This window comes from Zonotrichia albicollis, chromosome 12 (genome assembly GCF_047830755.1).
Source record: "Zonotrichia albicollis isolate bZonAlb1 chromosome 12, bZonAlb1.hap1, whole genome shotgun sequence".
Taxonomy (NCBI): domain Eukaryota; kingdom Metazoa; phylum Chordata; class Aves; order Passeriformes; family Passerellidae; genus Zonotrichia; species Zonotrichia albicollis.
The window spans coordinates 10,726,220-10,744,641 of record NC_133830.1 but is presented as its reverse complement, the minus strand read 5'-3'; the positions used below and the strand labels follow the sequence as shown (position 1 = coordinate 10,744,641).

General features: G+C 55.9%; 1 protein-coding gene across 2 annotated transcripts in view; it reads left to right on the top strand.

Annotated features, from left to right (window-relative positions):
• Positions 1–6,352: 6,352 nt before the first annotated feature.
• PLXNA1 (plexin A1) overlaps positions 6,353–18,422 on the top strand; it is a 113,053-nt gene continuing 100,983 nt past the window's right edge. Inside the window, exon 1 of one of the 2 annotated variants that reach the window (XM_074549783.1) lies at positions 6,353–6,636. The gene's annotated coding sequence lies outside the window, so the exon portion shown is untranslated. Of the gene's footprint in view, positions 6,637–8,424; positions 8,700–18,422 lie in introns of those variants that run through there. The other variant, XM_074549784.1, reaches the window with a different exon arrangement.

The window sequence follows — 18,422 nt, the reverse complement described above, 5'->3', positions numbered from 1 at the left end:
AAGTAATGGTTTCTGCAGATCTTTTTAAGGTATATTTATCCTATCTTTTATCGGAATAGAATTAAAGCAAAATTAGAAACTAAAATAACTTTAATTACGAATTTCATGATTTGGTATATTGTAAATCTCTCAGCATAATATTGTGCCATAAAAATGCTATTTTGTGATAATTATTATTATTATTATAATTAATGTTCCTTAATTGCTGATGTCGCAGGCACATGCTATCTCCCAGATTTTCCTGCAGAGTCTCTGGAGGAGCTCTCCAGGGCAGGGGAGATGCAGAGGATCCAGGCTGTTCCCGGGCAGGCTCTGGCTGTGTGCACACAGGGGGTGCCCGAGCCATGCTGCCAGCTTGTCCCACCCTGGGGATGCAGGGATACACCCTGGGGATTGCTTCCAGCACCCCCCAGACAGGGAGGATGCTGCAAGCTGTGAATAATGCCTCTGCCCCAGGCTGTGCTGTGGTTGTGCCCTCAAGCTCCCTCCCACAGGGAGATGGGCTGAGTGTGGCTTGGTGGCTCTGCCTTTGGGCCAGTGAGAGCACCCCAGGTGTCTGTCTGTCCTGCCAGGGTAGGGGCAGGCATTTGTGAGGAGCTGCAGGGCATGAGCAAGGGGAATATGCGTTGGAGAGCTAAGATGGCAAGAGGGAGGTGGGAGAAGGCAGCGGGATGGATGCAGTGGCCAGACCAGGGCTTGGCAGTTCTTGTTTTATCCTTTATCAGCTCAGAGGATGCTGCTGGGGTCTGGGAGGCAGGGACATAGAGTGGGTCTGTGGGCCCAGGTGTGAGGGAGGAGCAAGAGCACGGGGATGGAAAGCGCCTGATGCCAAGTGTGTGAATTTTTCATGTGACCCTGAGGCCTCACTTGTGACAGCATGGGGCTGCCCAGGCCCAGCTGAGAGAGGGAAGGCATCAAAATAGCCACTGAACCACCTGCTTCACAGTGGTGAGTGTATATGGGATGAAGCTGAAACCAGGATACATTTTTAATGACTCAGGAAGGGCTGGGTTTCTTTAAATAAGACTAGACAATGAATATGTGCTCCCGAAGCTGTGTAGTGCACCATGAATGCATTATTTACAGCAGCTTCTTCCTTGTCCATTTTAATTTTACATGGGTACTCGAGAAAGGGAAGGGACTCCTTGATGTCTCACGGCCACCCACTTGTTCCATGTGACAGAGGTGAATTTTTGGAGCCACCAGAGGATTTGGTGTTGATCTTTCCATGACTTGATGGCAAAACAGCCATCCTAGAGATGGAGCCTGGCACCCGGGAGTGGAGGGAGCTACAGCCTCAAGTTTTGTCTGACTGATGCATCATTGCTTTTGATAGTGCCATTTTCTGCCTTCTCCCCATGGATGAAATGCAGGGGAGATGTTCTGCAGCCTTCTCCTGTGCCCACGCATGCTGAGCTCAGAATCTCTGCTCCCTGCACTGGTAGAGGACCAGAAAGCCTTTGGGAAGTGGGCAGTGACACAGGATCCTAAGCGTGAGTGGGGAGGTGAATCTGCTCCATGGAAAAGGTCCTCAGCTGGCCCTGGCAGGGAGGGGATGGAGCAGAGGGAATGAACAGCAGCACAGCACGCTGTGCCAGGGCAGGGAGGAATCCATGGTAGAGCATCTTGGAGACTTTGTGGGCCTGGGGAATGGGGCAGTGACTTTTCCCTGTCCTCAACATTGCCCTGGCCCAAAGTCTGCGCTTGGAACGGGGATGTTGGGCTGCCAGGGGAAGCACAAAGTGGCTCCAGCACTCCTGACGGGCTGCTGAGGTGGGATCAAAGCCTGGGAGCTGACGGACACCAGGCTGCTTTCCCCAGCACTGCCAGGCCTGGGAAGGTTGGGATGGCAGCTTGACGGCTTGGAAAATAGGCTGAGATGAAGGAATATCAATAGGAGAGCGAGCTGTTCCTGCCGAACAGCCCCGGGGCAGCCAACGTGAAAGGCTGGTTGTCTCGGAGGAGTTGACAGGTGTCTGCATCAGGCATCCTGCTAATTAAGCACCGTCATGAGTCACAGGGCTCAGGGATGAAGGCGCTCAGCTGGAGCAGGTATGGCCAGAGGGGATCTCTGCAGGACCTCCCTGGCCCCCGGGGATGGGCTGGTGCATGCATGATTTGTGGGCTGGTGCATACACAGCCATTGGGATGAGCTGGGGAATCAGCTTTGGGAAGAGCAGAGCCATCCCACTGTCTGTCTGTCTGTCTGTCTCCCCCCATTGTGGCTGTGTGTCCTTCCCTGGCTCCCATGTCCAGAGCAATCTCCTGTCACAGGCCTGGCAGGGGCCCCTAGAGCCTCTCCCACACCCTCCCAGCACCCATCCCACCAAAGCTCTTCCCAAATCAAGGCGTGCATCACTGCCAGTGACAGGCTGAGAAAATGAGGATGTTCCCAGGCTTGTCTTTCTCCTGATCCTCTCCAAGAAGATCCTCTTCTTGCTGAAATGACCAGTGGTGCTGCCAGCCCAGCAAATCCCCAGGAACATGAGCATGGTGGGCTGGATGGAGGGGCTGCTTGCCTCTTTGTGGGCACTGTTCCAGAGGGGGCTGTAGCAGCAGGCAGAGGGTGAAAGCTGCTTTGGCAGACAGCAAAGTGCCTTCCTTTCCAGCAGAGCCAGGAGTGAAGTGGCCACCCTAGTGCCACCCCCTGTGCCACCCTGGTGCCAGCCCCTGTGCCACCCTGTGTCCCTGCCCCCTGTGCTTCTCCAGCACCTTCTGCCCACTGCCCTTCATGCAGCTGCAATCCCCTGAAAAATGGCTCTATTCATTACCCATCTTAATTCCATCCCGGATCCCCAGAGGTCCGCAGACACAGTTTGTTATCCTGGCTGTCAAGGAGCTTAAAGAGCTGCTGGTGCCTCCTGGAAAACTTTGACAAAGCCTCTGGTCAGAGCCAGTGCTGCTCCCCAGCCTGGCTGCTCATCCTTTCTGCTCCTGAGGCTGGATTAGCAAAGATGTTTGTGAGGGTGGGAGGAGGGAAAAACCCCATTGCTGCCATCTGGGCACAGTGGATCCCTCCTGGTGCCCATGCCCATCTGGGCATAGCCTGGCACCATTTGGGCACAGCAGAGCTGCAGAGTCTGGCTGGGAAGGTCCCCAAAGCCCACATTTAGATTCCAGACTGTTCTCTGGGCCAGTCAGATTTCACAGCCTAAAAACCTTTGGGCTGAGGCCACTGGGTTTCTTTCATCTCTCTGTGTTCAGTGCGGGGGGTTTAAATGGGGTTGCAGGTTCATGGGGGTTCATTTCCTGAAAACTTTTCCACCTGTGGGTGATAACCAAGGGAAGTGACATGGCCTTGACTCCTGCACTGTGCAGAACTCTGCCTTTTAGCAGAATTTTTAGCAATCAAAAACTGCAAACAGAAGAAAAACTGTGAATTTTTCTGATTATTTTTGGTCCCTCACCACTCAGACTGGGAGAGCAGAGTAGAAAATCTTCCCCATCCCTTTGGGCTCTCTGCAGTGCCTTAATCCTCTCCCAGTTAGTTTCTGGTTTTGACAAAGCAGTTCTCAGGCTGCTTTTAGAGAACAAGATGCCCTTCAGTCTCTCTGCTAACACACACAAACTGCCCCAGACACCCCAGGAGTGTGTCTTGATGTAAATGTGGTCAAAGCTGGGTAAGAAGCGAGTTTTGCACAGAGAGCAGGAGTGGGGTGAGCCCCTCAGCTTTAATCTGTCATCCCTCATCCTTCTCTGCTGGGTTTGAATCCAGCTGCCTCCGGAGTCATCCTCAGCCCCAGCCCTCCTTCTCAGCCATCGTCAACCCCCAGTCATCCCTCTGACCCATCCTCAGCCCCATCCATCCCTCTCAGCCCCAGCCGTCCCTTGGAGCCGGGAGCGCGTTTCGGTGCCGCTCCCGACGGTTCCTGTCAGCCCGCGGGGTGAGGATGAGGATGAGGATGAGGATGAGCAGGGGGGCTGTGGATGAGCACAGCAGCCCCCTGGGAGGCAGGATAAAAGCCAGGCTCCCGAGATAACGAGGCTCTGTCTGCGGGTGAGGTGCCCAGACGCGGGGGATGCCGTGTGAGTGACAAGCGTGTCCCGCTGCCCCGGGCGCGCTGTCCTTTGAGCCACCGAGCAGCTCCGCGGGTCGCTGCAGCCCGAGGCTGTTTCCCACCCGACACAAAGCCACAAAGCCCAATGTCCCCTGCCAGCTCCCTCCTGACCCTGCTGGCCACGGGCATGGCTGGTTCTGGCATTCCCTTTCTGTTTTCCTTTCTATTTTCCTTTCTTTTCTTCTCTCGGGGCTGGGCCCTCGGTGCATCAGGCAGGAGCACTCTCAGCCAGGCGCCCGTTCTTTTCTCACCACTCTTTCTCTCTCTTTTCTCCACCACCTTGGTTCCCCTTGTCACTGGCTGTATGTGGACAAATACATCTTGCAGCAGAAATAAATGGCTCCAGTTTCCCGTGCCAGGGGAAATGGCAGCACTGGCCCGAGGGCAGGGCTGCTGCATCCTGCTCCATGCAGGGAGAACTCAAACCTCTCATCCCTCTCTTCTTGCCTCTGTGGATGAGATGGCAGCCGTGGGACCGTGGTGCCCCGGCAGCGGCCCTGGGAGAGAGTGGATTTCAAAGCAGTAGTGGGAGATTGCCTGAATATCTCTCCCTTCTTTTTCATTCGTTTAAGAGGTTTTGCTGTCTCGGTAACTCCCCCGAGAGACAGGAGCAGCAGCCTCTTTGGATGTGAATACCTGACAAGTTTTTAATGTGAAAGGTATTCACTAAATTTAGTCTCATGGAGGAAGAGGGGGAAGAAAAAAAAGGGAGAAGTGTTTCTTTCAGTCTGGGGGAAGTGATCCAAATCCCAGCCACTTCCCTGCCGGCAGGGCTTGATGATGTCTCCTCTGTCTGGAAAGCTTTTAAGCCTGGGCCCCATGTGTGTCCCTGCACAAACAAGAGGTGGGAGAATGGCAGCCCCCGATGCTGTGCTCTGGGGGAACGGTGCTGCTCTCAGCTCCTCTGACCTCCTGGAAATGGATGCTGGCAGGATGGGGAGATAAATGAGAAGAAAACCTTGTTGTCCAAGTTGCAGGGACATCATCTGGGCTCTCAGGTGGGCTCTGAGCGAGGTGTGAGCATTGAGGTGCTGAGGGGAGTGCAGCTCTGCTGTTTAACTCAACCAAGTCACCCTTTTTCTCCTCTGTTTTCCTTCCCTACTCTCACTTGAGCCTCTGAAGGTCCATTTTCTTCTCTGTTCTGGTACCTGAGACTCACCTGTGCCTTGTGCTCTCATGTCCTCTCCCAAAGTGCCCTGTGCTGCTCTCCACAGCTTTGGAATTCTGTTCCTCCCGTCAGAGAGGGCAAGGAGCTCCTGTGGACACACTCACACCTGCTGGGATCTTGCAGAGGGCATCCATACGTGTACCTGCACAAGGTGAGCACACGCCTTCCTTCAGATGGGGCAGCTCCCAGACTCCCACGGCGTGTAAAGGACAAAGTGTCAAAAGGACAAAGTATCCCTGTGCTGAGAGCTGGTGGGGCTAAAGGTCTGGCTGGTTGCAGCCAGGAAAACCTGTCTGAACAAGCCAGCTTGCACCGACTGCCCCTGTGCTGCAGCAAATGGTGGGGTCCCAGGGAACCAGAACCATTTACAGCTCCATCTCCTAATGGGGAGGTCTGCAAAGATTCACTCCTGTCATTTCCATCTCGAAGGTCTCTTCTAAAATCTGTGGAGGTCCCAATGACAAACACACTGTTTATTCCTGCTGATTTTTATAAAGGTCCCTTCTCTGGAGAGATGAGGGAGCATTTCATTAGGGCCCAACCAAACAGAGGACAGGGCAGAGCAGGGTGCCACAGTGGCACTGCTGTCTCTGGGAAGGGACTCTGGCTGGCATGGTGAGAGGGAAAAGTAGGGGAAGGTTACAAGAGTGGATAATACCGAACGTACTTAAAAAAAATACAAACAACCACTTCAGACGCGCAATTAATAACATTGTAACACTGTAATGTTCTTATTATTGTAAACATTGTAATGTTCTTATTATTTTTCTCCCCATTTGTAATTTTAATTTTAGGCAGACTGGATGTGATGCCAGTGGGAAGACGCTGAATGGACGATCCTGGGGGACCAAGGTCCTTCCGTGGTGGGCCGGAGAGCGGAGGGGGCGGACACTCGGGTGGGTGCGGTCCCATCCTTGCCCCGCTCCCCGTGACCGCTTTTAGGGGGGCCCCTCCCGCGGCATCGCCCCTTTAAGGGCGGGAGGGGCGGGGCGGCCCCACCCACATCTCCCCGCCCACCTCCTCAGCCCCCGCCCCTCTCCCCCTCTGGCGCCCCCTGCAGGCGGCCAGCGGGCGCGCCCCCGCCTCCTCGGGCTCTTCCCTCGCGCCGCCGGTGCGGGGCGTGCGCGCGTGCGCGCGGCGGGGGCGCGCGCGGCGGGCGGCGTTCCGTCGGGGCCCCGCGCCCCGTCCCATTCATGCGGGGCAGCGGCGGCGGCGAGAGCGAGGCGGGCGCGGAGCCCCGGGCGGCGGCGGCGGCGACGGCGGGGGGAGGCGGGCGCGGAGGAGGAGGAGGAGGAGGGGACGGAGGAGAAGGAGGCAGCGGCGGCGGAGAAGGCGGCGGCGGCCCGGCGGGCGGCTTGGTGTGGAATGCAATTATGGCTGGCACGGCGGAGGCGAGCGGGGACCGGAGCCGTGAGTAACCCGGCTGCAACTTTCGGGCGCGGCGCGATGAGCGCGATCGGTCTGTTCGCTAAAAATACCGCGGATCTAGCTTTATCGCTCCCCTAAAATATTTGGCTTTATTGGCACCGCGGCGACGGCGCGGGGCTGGCCCGGGCAGGGCACGGCGGTCCCCTCGGGGGGCGCGGAGGGGCCGCGGCGGCCGGGCAGGGCTGGGCTGGGCCGGGCAGGGCCGGCGCCGCGCTGCTGCCGCCGGGACCAGCCCGCATTGCGCCCCGCGGCTCCGGGAGCCGCCTCCCGCGGGGGGACAGAACCGCGCCGGGACCGAGCCTCTTTCTTTATCCGCCGCACGCCCCGCGCGGGTCTCGGGGCGGTGTGTGCCGGGGAGCGGGCAGGTACGGGCTGGACGGGCTGGGGGCCGCCTCCCATCGCGGAGCTGCTCGGGCCGGGGCGCTCCCGCGGGGAGCCGGTGCCAGCGGTGCCTCCCTAGCCGGTGTAGCGGCGGGGCTCGGCCGCCTCCCTCCTCCCCTCCCGCCCCGGCTCTCGGCGGCGTTCGCTGCCCCAGCCCCGCCGGGTCCGACCCCGCTGGGGACGTGAGCCGGGCTCAGCCCTTCCGTGCTGGCCGCCTTGGATCACGGATCTGCCCTGCCCTGCGTCCCCGCTGCCATCCCCGCATCGTGCTGCCCCGCATCCTGGCTGCCACCCTGTGTCCGCACTGCCCCGTGTTCCCGCTGCCATCCCCGCATTGTGCTATCCCGTATCCATTCACGTATTCTCGCCGCTTCACATCCCGCATCCCGCCGGGGCGCGGTGCGCGGCATCCGGGCTGGGCTCGTCCTGGAGCCCACAGCGCCGCCGTTCCCTCCGCGCTCCCCGCTCCCCAACCGGCGGGGAGGTGCCGTGGGCGCTCTGCGGGATGGGATGGGGTAGGATGGGATGGGGCAGGGTGAGATGGCTGCCGTGCCCTCGCTGTGATCGGTACTATTGTGATCGAGCTGTAGTTTGGCAGCGCAGCTCCGAGCGAGGCGTGGGAGGCTGCGGTACCTGTGTGTGCGGGGCTGCGCCGGTGCGCGCCTCCCGCCGCCGCTGTGAACGGGGAAGGTGGCGGATAAAGCCGGCTGCGGGGTCCCTTAGCCCCTTCCCTTAGCCCGGCGAACACACGCGGCCGCTCCGGCGTGCGATCGGGGAGGGATTTGCAAAATCTCTGTGGCATGCTGAAATAAATCCCGGAATCCCGCAATCGCCTTCTCCTCCCTCGTCTTCCTTGGGGGAAAATTCTTCCTTCTGCCTCTGGCCGAGCGCCGGGGTAGGGGGAGCCAGGGGAGGGGGGCTGGTGTGTAAACAGGGCTTAACATGAAGGTCACTGGTTAAAGAGGAGACGGATGGGAGAGAAAAGACAGGCATTAACCTCACTTGTTAGCTCCCCCCTGGCTTCTGCTTGGGGAGGACAAAACAAAAGCAGAACCTGCTAACGGGGGGGATGAATATTCATGATCCTTCTCGTATGCTCCGGGACACGGAGGGGAGAAAAGTTGGGCAGATGAGCCGCCTCCCGAAGCTGCTTTTCCTCCAGCTTGCGAGAAAATCCTTTTTTGCTGAGCGAGAGCTGTGTCGGGGGGAATTAACAGCCTTTTGCTGGATTTCTTTTTTAATTTTTTTATTTTTTATTTTCTTTCGTGTGCGGCTGCAAGAATTAAAAAGAAAGGGTAAAAAAAAAAGAGGAGCTGAGGCTATTGACTACATCAAAGGTTATCCATTTGAAAACACCATTTTCCTCTGAACAGCGGCTAATTGCTTCCTGAACAATCCCAGGGTCTTTTGTATATACTCAGTGGGTAAAATGAGTGACTCGATGTCTCTCTCTTAAGACACTGGTGACCGAACAGGGCGGAAAGGTGGAGAAGCCAAGGAAAAGCAGTGGGGCAGATGCCTCTGGGAGGATGCATGGATAATTTCTTAAGTGGCTGCAAGGAGGGAAGGTTTTTTTCTTCCCGCTCGCCGCCGAGCGATCTGCTGGTGCCAGTGGATGCCGGTGCCGGCAGCGGTGTGGCGACACGGGGCTGTAAGGAAGGCTGGTAAGGAAGTTTGGATTCAAAATCCCCGATCATGCGTGTGATCAGGTGCTCCCCATCCGCCCGTGGCTCTCCGAGAGAGACAAGCCTGGATGCGCTCGCTGCTCTCGGGGGGCTGCGGGGAGGCAGCGCCGGGGGCTGCCTGGCTCCTGCTCCCCTGGGTGCCTGGGCTTTCTGCAGCTGCTATCCTGAAGAATAAAGTTTTGGCGACGTTGCTTTTGTTAGCATGATGATAGCAGCGCCGGGGAGAGTTTTTCCCCTCTTGGCTTATTATTTTTTTTTTTTTTAATAGAAGCATCAGATTTGGAGCAGAGCGCAGGCATCTGCCTTGGCGCACGGAGCCGCGGAGCCGAGCACTTGTGCTCCGTCACACAAAGCCCTTTCCCCGAGCGAGGCAGAGATAAACAAACTGCTCGGAACTGCGCTGCAGACGGGGCCGGGGCCGTGCCGGCGGCTCCCGGGCAGTGAGCGTGCTTCAGCGGGCTTTGCGCAGCCCAGATGGGAAGGGCAATAAAGCGGCGCTGCTGCTGCGTGCTGGCAGCGCTGCCTCCCCTCCTCCACGGCGGGGCCGGGGCTGCCCCTGCCCTGCTCCCGGCCCTGCTCCCTGCGTGCCCGTGTCACGCCGGGCCGGTGATTGCCGCGCCTTCGCTGCGTTTCACTTCTGCCCAACAAAGCGAAGGATCTGGCCCTGGGATCGGAGTTAATGAGGGGAGCTCGGGTGTGTTTATCCTGTGTGCTGAGTGTGGGTCAGGGCCTTTGTTGCTGGCTGCCTCGCTGCTGGCTGCAGCGCTCAGCGCCGGAGCCAGCCCTGAGCCGGCAGCTCCCGAGCAGCACAGACCGGGCTGGCACAGCCGCTCCTCGAACCATGGGAGCATTACCCGTGCTGGACCTCTGCTAGTCCCTCTGGGCTTTGTTGCAATTGCCTTTCTGTGTAGGGTGTTCTGGTGCCTTGGTCGTTTGTGTCCCCAGTGAGGAGTCAGTGATGGTTTTTGGCACCTCTGGCTCAATGGAAGGGGAGCCTTGGAAGAGCCAGGACAGCAGAGGTGGTGCCATGTCTCTGTGCAGAGACAGGAGGGTGGGCATGGGTCACCCCAATGCCCATAATGCCATCCTCACTGCCTGCAAGCTTGAATTTTTCATTGATCTGAACTGGTGGAATGCACGTATTGAGAACTTAGATTGTTGTCTCTGATCCATTAATGTCTCCTTCAAGTTTTGTGCTATGTGGAAAAAACTAGTGATTAGAGGGTTCCTGGCCAGGGTTTGACCAGCGAATGGCTTGGTGATGTACCATGTGTGTAGAGGAAGGCCCAAAGGCTGGGAATTATGAGTGATGTGGAGCTTAGTTCAGCATGTACCATGACTCCTTAACTTCCCTGAGTTTGGTTTGGGGCCCCTTTTCCCAGCAAGGTGCTGAATGCCATGGCTTCATGCAAAATGAGGAGGAGCAAGGGTTTGCCACCATCCGCTGGTGAGGTGGCTGGTTTGGCTTTAGACTGGGGACAACCAGCTTCTTCCCTGGCTGTACCTGGGAAGTGTTCCATGCAGTGCTCTGGGGAGCATCCCACTACAGATAAATGGTACTTGGCGAGAACATGTGTGCTCTGGCACCATCCCTGACCCACAGCCTCATCCATGCCCTCTTAGCCTTCCCCAGGGTGCAGCCTGGGGTGTAGATACCCCAACATGGTCTGCCTGCTATGCTTGGAGGTCACGTTTGAGCAAACACCTTGTGCCTCATGGAGGAGAAAAGCTGCAGACAATAAATAAGTTTTGTGGTTTCAGTGCCAGGCATGGGCAGTCCTGGCTCTTCTGCCCTGCACTCACCATGTGCTGTGTCCAAGCCCACACCTTCCCATGGGTTTGTCAGAGCATAGCCAGACACAGGAAGGTGTCCTTGTTTGCCTTGCTTCCCTGAGCCCTCTGTGGCTGCCTCCAGCCCTTGTTCCAGGTGGAAGCCACCATTTAAAAACCTGAATGAAAAACATCTCAAAGTTTATTTTCCCTTTAGCCAAGGCTTGGAACACCTCCTCTTTGTTGCTGGTGTGTCAAGATGTTTGAGTCTGGAAGAAAACTCCACATCCAGGTCATCAGGCTCACATTCCATAAACACTTTTGCTCCTTTCTCCTCTGAAGTTGCCTTGCATGGTGCAAGATGGACTATTTTGGGTGATTCCTCTGTCCCCATGGTGTCTTGGTGTAATGAGAGCCAAATGCAGCCCTGGCCTGTGCCCAGCTGTGCTGGTCTGTGCCTGGGGCCAGAGACCCTCGTGAGCTGCCTGAAGCACAGAGGAGATTTTTTATTGCTGGGTTCAGCTCAGGGCCTGGTGTGAGCCAGGGTGCCGTATCCTCTTTGCTCCTTGAGCTGAGATTGTGAGGGATTTTGCTGGAGAAAGTGCCCGAGGTGAGAACATGCCATGGGTGCCAGAGACAGGCTGTGTGGCTCTGGGGACATGCTGTGCAGGGACCATCTCCTCCTCATCCCTCCACTCCCCACCGGCAGCCTGCAGATCAGCCCTGGGGCTGGCTGCCCACCTCCTCATCCTGAGCATCCCTCGATCTGCCAGCCAAGTTGGCACAGAGGCCCGGGAGCGCTGCTAATCCAATTTGGGCAGTTTAGCTGCACTTTGCTCTCCGTGCTGCTGGCCGGAGCTCGCCGCTTTAATCCGGCTAATGACCCCAGCTTGAGTAACCAGGACCGTTCTCTTGGTCCAGTTTTCCTTTCTGTCGGTGATGGCGAAGGGCTGAGGCTGCTTCTGAGTCCTGTCCGTGGAATCAGGGGCGGTTTCCAGGTACAGGTTTGTGTGGGGACTGGAGGGTGAGGGTAGCGTGGAGGGACACTGCAATCCCTGCTTTTTCTTTGTAAGATTTCTCCTTCCCTCTTCCCGTTTTTTTTTTTCCTTCTCTCCCTCTTTTTCTGGTGAAGATAAGCCCGTCTTCCGGAGTTATTTTGCAACATAGTATTATTTTCAGGAAGGCAAAGCCAAGAAAAATAAAAGCGTCTCTCTTCCTTGGGTTGCCTACTGTTTAATGTACAAAATACAGGGGTGGTAATTGCATTAAAACATGTATAATTATACTGGAGGGAGGCAAAAAAAATCCTGCTAATTGCACATGTGTTTTGAACTGATAAATGTCGAGTGACTCTTCATGTTTTCTTGGGAGTTTGGAGGAGCAGAGATGCAGTCTGGCATGTGAGGGCTTGGGAGTAGGAATGGTTTCCCAAAATTATTGGGAAGCTTGGATGCTCTGAGTAGTGTCGATGTCGGGGGCATGATCCTTTGCAGATTCACCTCCCCATCCAGGCAAGTCTTGGTGTCATTGTAGGAGCCTGTGAATCCCTTTGCATTACGTGTTTAGTTAAACAACTCTTTGTCAAAATATTCAGGCTCTCTCACAGAAGTAAATTCCTGGCAAGAGAAGATGAAAATTCCTGTGTTAGGGGGAGAAATTTCCTGTGTGTGTAGCCCCACATCCACAGGCTGTTCCCCCTCTTTACCAGGGTGTTGGCATGGCTGCTGGGGGGCAGGGGGGAGGAAGGATGGTCACACTTGTTTCAAGTGGCACGATGTAAAAACCACATTTCCTCCTGCCAGTGCCGACCCCGTCAGAGCTGCCGATAACATCGCAGGTGATTGTAATGGCACCAAGTTGTTTGCTTTGTGCATGCGGCCGGGCTTTGTGTACGGGCGGCTGCTTCGCTCTTCCTGTGCAAACTGTTAGTTTCAACAGGGGAAGAGGAAAACCCAAAAATATTTTAGGAGGAGTTTAAAAATAATCTTGGAGCTTGGCTGGTGGGCAGGATGTTTCGCAGGATCGTGTGTTCCCTGCTGGTCCGTGTCCAGCTTTGTGGCCCTCGGAAGGCTTTGCTGGATGGTGTTAAGTCCTGCATTGTGATTTTGGCCAGCCCGAGGGCTTGCTGTTGGGCTCTGCGAGCTGGAGCTCGATGGGAGTCTGCCCTGCCCTGGGATTTGACTTTTGCACTGGGTAGATCTGCCTGCCCTGCAGCAGAGCAGTGTCAGAGCCGGGGTGTGAGCCCCAGCTTCCAGCTGCCACAGCCTCTGTAAAGCATTTATATCTGTTCCCCAGTGTTGCATTCCCTCCACCCTCATCTCCTTCTCAATGGTTTTTATTCCTACAAGTGTTGGCATGCTGGCAGGGTCCCTGCCTGCCCGCTGCCGCTTATCTCCGTGTCCGGCTCCTGCATGGCTGCTTCCTCTCTGGAGTCAAGGGGGGGGCTCTTCCCTCTCTGCCGGGACCAGAATCGGCCCGATGAGCCCTGCTGAAGTCAAGAACCTGTTTTTCAGGCTGATGTCATCGGGAAGAAATGGGGGAGGAGGAAGGCAGGGAAGCAGCGCCGTTTCCGAAGGAGAGCCGCTGCCGAGCCCCATGACGCTGCCAGCAGCCCCGGCCTCCAGGGCTGCCGCTGCTGTTCCTGATCCCGAGGTGCCCTGGGGTGCTGGCACATGCGGGAGAGGTCCCGCTCTGCATGGAGGGGGCTGGGAGGGAGGGAGGGATGCCCCAGTGGTGTCAGCTCCCAGCACAGCAGGACCTCTTGGCCAACTGGCTGTGCCCTGTGTGGCTCCCTGGCTTTCCGTGGGGGTGGTGGCACTTGCTGGAGCTGCCATCCAGCCACTTTCATTAGCACAAAGTGGGTTTTTGGCAGAGGTGCTCGGGCAGCCCTCCCAGCATAGGCGAGCAGCCGCCTCCTCTCGGCTCTGCATGGAAGGAGCCGGTCCATGATGCTGATGCCTGTTGGAATCTCAGCTCCTCATGCATGGCATCAGGCCATAGAGCAAGGTGGTGCCCGTGTCTGACATGGCCTGGGGCTGCAGCTGGGGTCTGCAGGAAGAGGAGAAGCCTTGCTCTGCTCTCCCTCCCAGCCAGCAGCTCATGGCTGCACCCACGCTTTGAAGTGTGCTCTGCCTAGGTCTGGTGGGTGAGACCCCCGTGCTGTGGGAAATTGGGGTAGGGTGTGCTGTGCTGGCACTGCCCATAGGAAAGCAGAGTGCAGGTACAGCCACTGCTGTGGCACCTCCCCGGTAATATCAGATGGTCTTTGCCCGTGGTGCTGTGAATGAGGCTTCTTTTGGACTCTCAGAACATTTCCCTGTGGTGGTGTTGCTGTGGGGGGATTTTTGGGGTTTTCCTTTCTCTGCCTGCCCATTGCCAGGTGAGGCTCTGTTCTCTCTCTGGATGTCTCACTTCACCTTGGGAAAATACAACATGGGGCTATGCTGGGCTGGAAACTCCACAGGGGAAGCAGAGCCAGGACCTGAACTGTTTCCAGCTGTGGTTCTTGGGGCAGCATAACTGAAACAGCAGAGGGGAAGGATGGTAGGGAAAGAACACATGGCTTGGGAAAACTCATTTGGAGAAGTTTTGTGGTTGTTTTAATCAGAACTAATGTGGTGGCAGTTGTGCTTGGCTCGCCACAGGACAGCACAAGTGCTGGTGTCAGCAAGGGGCCAGGCAGAACCATGGGAGTTTCAGCTTAGCTGGGATTAAACCAACCCCAGAATGAACTCACTGTGCTGGAGTAGAGGGGATCCAGCAACGAGGAATCCTCCTGTGGCAGTGCTCCATTGCAAAGAGGGATCTCTCCAGATTCCCTATGGGATATGGGGAGAGTGCTTGTGACAGAGAGGTGAAAATGCAGCTTGGAGAGCTGGGCTGGAAGAGGGGCATTGATCTGGGGAGTGTAGGATCATGGCTTGTGTTTGTGGTTGCCCTGGACCAGTGAGGGATGTGCAGCAGCAGGCTTGGGGAGTGAGGAGTGATGTGTTATTCCCCAGGGAATGAGATCAGACAGGGGAAGGATGCTGATGGCCAGAGGATCTCTCGTTGGGCTTTCCTGCTGTTTAGAGACCTTGCTTGTGAGTGACCTTCTGGGTCTCTGCAGGTCCAACTGGACCAAGGTGACCTCTGCCAGCAGGGCTGTTTTTTGGGACATTTATGTGGGGCAGTGGGCTGATGGGTTGTGAGAATCAGAGTCTGAGAGTGTGTGGGCCAAAGCCAAAGGGGGAGGTGGCCTTCAGGGAATTTGGTCTGTACTACATTGCTCTTAAGATGTGGGCAAGATGTTATTAATTGGTCCTCACAGAGGTGACAAAATTCACATCAGTCTGGTCTTTGAAGCCTTGAGCTGACCTGGGTGTCGATAGTAGGAAGCCACAGTCCCATGGCTGGTGTCCTGGTGCCTTGGGTTGGGGTCTGGGGATGATGAGAGGCACAGAGGGGTTGGAGGAACCGATGGACAGACTTCCTGAAGCAGGATGGGAAGCAGCAGGCTGTGTCCTGTGTGCATGATTGCCCACGGGCTGTGCACTGGTCCAGGTCTGTGTGCTCCTCTCTCGGCTCCAGGGAGCACAAGGGAAGGTGGGGGGCACTTTCCTCCTGGGAAGCCCAGATCCAGCATGTGGGCTGCAAACAGAAAACCCCTCAGCAGCCCTTGCAGGGCCCCGTATGGACTGTGATACCCAGGTGAGCTGTGGGAATAAGGCAAAGGACAGCCACCAGCTCTCCCTCCTGGTGTATGGATTTGGGAAATGTGTAAGGTCTCTGTCCATGCCTGGTTTCCTGGAAGGGCTGCTGAGGCTGTCCTCATGTGCCTCCTTGCCTTGGGACGCTGTGGCTGTGGGAGCCTGGGTTTCCAGCTCGGAAATGCTTGTGAGCCCTTTTTGGAAGGGCTCTCTGCAGAGCAGCCTGCAGTGGTGAGTGGTGAGTGGTGAGTGCACGTAGTGGCTCCAGAGCTGCTCTGGAGTTCAAGCTGTTCTTGGCGTGACATGACTTTTTGCAGAGGACCAGAGAAGGGGAATTGTGCACTTGAGAAATGCTATTTAATTTCCTCACTGCTTGTTCTTTTATGCTCCTTTTTGCTGAGGGTCAAGCTTCATGAGCCTTTGGGCAGTAGATGGCTGCTTCTCCTTGTCATGTTTCTCAGAACAAGAGAGGCTGAATTCTTTGCCCAGAAGATCCTTGCAGGGCAGGAGTGGAAGCTGGGGTGGATGGCAGGATGGAGTCCTCAGCCCCTGCCTGGGAGGGATGGCAGGAACCTGGGAAGAAACTGAAGATATTCTTGATTGGGTGATAGTAATGGAGATTGGGGCAGCTTCAGAGCCTGCCATTGATTTCATCAGGGTGTGGTTTGAGCCAGGGATAAGGTTTTTAATGATTTAACTCACTGGCTAGGGAGGGACTCTAACCAAATAGTTTTCCATGACTGCATGCAGCGGAAGAAGGAGTTAAAGTTTAGCCCTGTTGCAGCAATTGCATATGTAGTGCAGCTCCAATTTGTACCACCACCAGGCTTTCCTCATAGCAAGGCTTTTCCCAGCCAGATGAACCTAAAAATACAGCAACTCTGGGGTGAGGCTGCCTCTCCTGTGGCCTGAAGGCTTTTTTTCTCCCCTGGATAATCTCCCCTCTCCCCGCTTTGCTAATTACTGGCAGCTTGTAGCTGGTCCCTTCTTGGCTGTTTCTCATTGCTGAGAGCAGCAAGTGGCTTGGAGGGATTACAGGTAAAGGCCCTTAAGATGCCATTTCCCGTTTTGTGGGTGGGTTATGTGGGGGTTTTCAATCCCACACCTTCTCTCCTCCAACCTCCCTTGCTGAAGTGCATGGCTATAAAGCTCTTGGGGTGTTTTGCTGGGAGAGAACCTGCTGGGGTCATGTTGATGGAAAAGCAGGGATGGCAGGCGGGTCTGTGAGTGCCAGATCTGCACCTCTGTGCTTGTCTGCATGTTTAAACCCTGTCTGTGGGTGCTCCCCCGAGGGCTGCTGCTCTGCAGGCTGGTGCTGACTCTTGGACTTGCTGCCTGGATGAGTGGAGAGGTGGTCCTTAACTCTCTGTCCAGTCTTTGCCTTTTAAGGTTAGTTTTTCCATCCCAGTACTCTTGCTTTGTGCTATCAAAAGTGATGATTGTTTTCCCAAAGTGTGATCTCCCATCCCAAGCACAGGTCTTTGGGCACATTGCAGGAGCAGGGAGCTCTCAGCGTGGGGGGATGAGTGCTGCTGCCCCTTGCCACCTCTCCAGCAGCCAGGAAGGGGGGCACTGGCATCCCTGGGGCATGTCCATTGCTTGCTGCAGAAAGGCTCACTGGGAGAGGCTGGGATCTGTGCGTGCTGGCCCTGCTAAGGTGGGTGACCCCACCCAAGTTTTGCAGTGGCTGCACCCATCTCAGTGTGGCTACTTTGAGGTGAAACTGTGAGCAAATGTCCTTTCCAAGGGGGATGAAGGGGACCGGGGAGGATTTGGCTCTTGTGCTGGCTTTGTTTCTGAAGGCTGCTTTCCTTCTATAAATACATGTGTGTATATACATATATTATGTGTTTGTGCATGCACATGGAAATCAAAACACAAGTCTGTGGTGCTGTCTGGCCTGTGGTGTGGCCCCTCTGTGGGGGTGAGCCCTGGGGATGCTCAGTCTGTGCTGCATCACTTGCTGCCCAGCAGCACTGCCAGCTGCATTCGTGGTCCTGCTCTCCCAGCTGGCATGCATGCAGCAGGGCTGGGGTGAATTATTTTATTGCTGCCTGTTCCAGGGCAGGGCTTGGCGCCAGAGTATCTGCCCAGGGTTTTCCATGCCTTTGCACTGCACTGGATGTGTTTGTGGTGCAGGTCTTGCTTCCTAGTGGTGGCAGTCATCTGGTGGCCCTGGACTGGGTGACCCCAGGGCGAGGTGCTACTTGAATGCAGCCCCAGGGATTTGGGTGCCCTGTGGTTTAAAGAGTGTGCCAGGGGAGGAGCTGCCCTGCCTTAGCTGCACTGTGACCTCTCTGTGGCCCTTGGAGCTGTGTGACAGCAGGGAAATGCCCTTTGGCTGCTGCTCCATGGGCAGGGAGCAGTGCAGGGCTGCCTGCACCAGGGTGGGCTTGAGCCCTGCTTTAGTTCAAAGTTCAGGAACCCATATCACCGAATCACAAAAAAAGCAGACAAACCAACCATTTGTGCTGTTTTATTTTCACTAATCATTGCTGATGGCTTTTACTGGACAAAACCACCACTGGTGTCAGGTCACTAGGACGAGATGTTGCTGCTGCAGTATATTTAGGAGCAGAAATCTCTGAGGAGCTCTGCAGAGTGTCATCTCTCAGCTTGCCCCAGCTCTGCCTCACTTTGCTCTCGTTCCAACTTCTGATTTGCAGCTCCCTACGTTAATTTGGGAATCTCCTGTTGGGCTTTCTAGCCCTGGTTTGTGGCAGCAGCTCGACCTCTAGTTCTCTCACCCAATTCCTGAAATAGAAGCAGTGAATCATAGAAATGCACCAAGAAAGCAAGTTCCCTGTCGTGCTCTCTCATCCTGGCAGGAGACGCTCTGGTTGGCATCCCCACGCTGCACTGATCTCCCACTGTCACCTTCCCCATCTTCCCTGTTCCTTCTCTCCTTGCACATCACCGACACATGAATTTGGTGCTGGTCTCCTTGCCAGGCAGCCACTGTGCTGTTCCTGAGGGCCTCAGCCTCATGGGAGCAGTGCCTTGGTGACAGCTGTGCCAGTGGGTGGGAAACCACTCTCTGGTTTCCTTCAGGAAACCCCAATGCCTGCAGCTGCTGGGCTGTGGCTTTCTGGGCTAACCAATGGGTTTGTGCTCACAGTGCCACTCGGTCCCACATCAATGTGGTTTGGGGCTAATAAGCTCTGACATGAGGTGCTTCTCTTTATTCTCTTACCAGCAAGCTCAGAAAAAGGAAGATTCCGAGCAGTGTGAGTGTCTTCTGGGA